This window comes from Protopterus annectens, chromosome 2.part2, assembly GCF_019279795.1.
Source record: "Protopterus annectens isolate FY-2018-M chromosome 2.part2, PAN1.0, whole genome shotgun sequence".
In the NCBI taxonomy this organism is placed as follows: domain Eukaryota; kingdom Metazoa; phylum Chordata; order Ceratodontiformes; family Protopteridae; genus Protopterus; species Protopterus annectens.
In genome coordinates, this window is record NC_056730.1 from 401,444,069 (window position 1) to 401,447,213 (window position 3,145).

Sequence of the window (3,145 nt, forward strand, 5' to 3'; positions counted from 1 at the left end):
TCATCCAAAAACCTATTATAAGAAAGAATCTCTGAAAAATGTTCACTTTTGAAAATATGTTCCCTTTCCCAACCCAATAAAACAAGGTTAGCATAAACGGGGGCACAAGCGGCCCCCATAGCTACACCTTTAAACTACTGAAAATATTGCCCCTCAAAAAATATATAGTTATTTTCAAGAATGAGGGCCATGATTTCACATAGCATGGTAACTTGATCATGTTGTAGGTGGGAACAGGTAAAAAGTACATCCTCAAATATCGCTAAACCTTCTTGTTTGGGAATATAGGAAAAAAGATCCTGAACATCAATGGTCAAAAAAGTAACTCCTGGGGACCATAATTCAGATGTGAATTGCCCAAGGAAGTCTTTAACCAAATGTGGTACCCCTTCCACAATATGCTTGATCATTCTGTCTATTTAGACAGCTAAATTGTGTGTTTTAGAACCTAATGCTGCCATTATTGGCCTAAATGGAAGGGCCACAATGCTCTTGTGTACCTTTGGTATCCCAAACATAACCAGTACTTTGGGATGTGAATTAGAAAGAAAATCATAAACCTCTTTGGAAATTCTTTAATCTAATACATATTCATATAAAAAGCTATCAGTACGTTGATAAGAAATATGTATTTGGTTTTTGGAAACTTGAAAATAATTATGGACATTAAACAAAATCTCTTGCATGACATTGGTATAGTCCTCAGAATTGAAAACTATAATACCCCCACCTTTGTCTGGGGTCATAATCCGAACACTTTTGTCTTCTCTTAGTTCTTGAATAAGCCTCCTTTCCTTAGAGTTAAGGTTGAACCACCTCCCCACACACACACACACACACACACACACACACACACACACACACACACACACACACACACACACACACAAACATCTTGTAAAGATCGTCTCCAACAGCTTTCTTAAAAATGGCTACCAAGGGATGCAGGGGCGGATTAAATACACTACTTTTCTTAAAAACATTTTTCTTTTCTATGGATTTGTTGCCCCCATCCTTTTTCCAAAATAAAACTTTCAAGTTTAATTTCCTTAAATACAGCTGTACATCTATTAATACCTGTGCAATATCGGGAATTTTGGTGGGGACAAACTTAAACCCTTTAAAAAATAATGTAAAAAATTAATCTGTGATAATCCTGTCAGTGTAGTTGTAAATATTGAAACCATAGGAGGTATGGAGAATGTCCTGCCCTTCGTTCCCTAATATTGATACCTCCCTGTCTGCCACTTGGGGAAACCTTTCTGGTATTCTGCCACTTTGCTGTATGCAGTTTGTGCCTCCCTTGCTTCTTGTTTGCTATTCTTTCGGAGCACCTTAAAACTGGAAAATCCTGTTGCTCAGGACAATCCACCATCTCTTCTTCTGCAAAATACCTGTTCTCATCATCCCTTTCTATACCAGACATGGTCCTGTTATTACCATCAAATTGGGAATGAAACTCACTTTGATCAGAATCTATATGTCTAAAAACAAGGTTATTAGTAGGGTACACTTTGTGCTTTTTATATTGCTTAAGATCCCTATCTAACTTCCTTGGTTTTTTATAAAAAATATTATTGTAGTTTTTTTCTCTGCCATGTCAATAATTTTATTATAAAGCCCTTCATATTTAGAAAACAACAAATCACCTAAAATCATACCATTCAGCTCTTCTACTTCTTTTTGAAGCCTATATTCTATCTGTTCATGAAAGTGCACAACTTTATTGAGGAGTTCAAACCCCCCATTTTTCAAAAAATTTAACAAAATCTCCAATAACATCAGCATCATAATATAATCCAAATGGGAATTTGTACACCCGTAACCCCTGCGATACCACTTGTAAACGCAAGCATTCCTTGAAATAAACAATTTCCATTTGAGATATTTTAAATTTAAACAATTTTTCTCAAACACATAAATCATATCTTTCAAAGATTTGAAACTGTTATTATCGCAATTGTCCTTGCCAGACATTGTCCCTGGTGCCTTGTGTTGCTCATTAAAAACAAAATTCTTTTTAAACAGGGCACCATATTTACAACTAGTCCCCCTTATATTCTGGTTACAGTTGTTGACATCATTCCTAGGACAAGATGAATGCCCATTAAAAGTAACTCTCTGCTCAGGGAGCACATTGTTGTTGTTACATCTCCCTTCAGAATTGCAATTAGTCAATTTAGGGGGAATAGAATCTTGAATAATGTTACCAGTACCTGTTTCTTTGTGTTCCGCCTGTCGCGGCTGCTCAAAAACGCAGTCAGAAATAACATCAAGGTCTTTGCCAAAGTAAACAGCACAATTAGTGCCCAATTCCTTCCTCGAATGGCTTTGCTGGTTAAAATTCAAAAAATCATCCCCATTACAGGGAGAATGCTGTTTTCCATCACCATGATGGACCTCGGCCGTCGCGATGATGTCACCATGCCTCTCCAAGGTGCACGAACAGCTTCCTATTCCGTTTGAAGAATTTTTGTTAACTTGGGAGCAGGGACCTACTCCATTCACTTGTACAACCTCCACACAATTTCCAGAACCAAACAAACCACACTGGTGACTGTGCTGTTGTGAAAACAGTTCAATAAGCCGAGTTAACGTGCCCTTTAACTCGGCCATGTCCCTTTTAAGCTCCAAACGTTCCAGGTAATGCCCAGAATCAATGACTGGTGAAAACTCCAAGGGTTCAGGAGAATCCATGATGCCCAAAACACCACGAATAAAACTATGAAACCAATGGAGTGGTGTAAAAGTGGTTACCAAAAAAACAAATAAACCAAAAAATAAGCACCCTGGTAGTCAGTCTCCTAGTCCATTTATTGTATAAAAAATCAGTTAAGCGCTTTCATCAAACACAGTTGACTTCATCAGAACAAAGGACTTTTCTTAAAAAAGCTATTTAAATACTTTTAAAACAACCATGATTAGTAAAAAAACAGCCAATAAAGGCCATTGAATTAACATAAGTCATGAATATTAATGTTTAAAATAATTAGAGTAGGAAAAACCACTAGGTTAAAATTGTTCACTGTCATAGTTGTTGTTGTATCTTTCGGCTTTTCCTGGTTAGGGGTCGCCACAGCGGAACTCCGGTCCGCTAATGATTGTCAGTAGATTTTCACGTGCTGGCTTGCCGGGCCTAACGCAC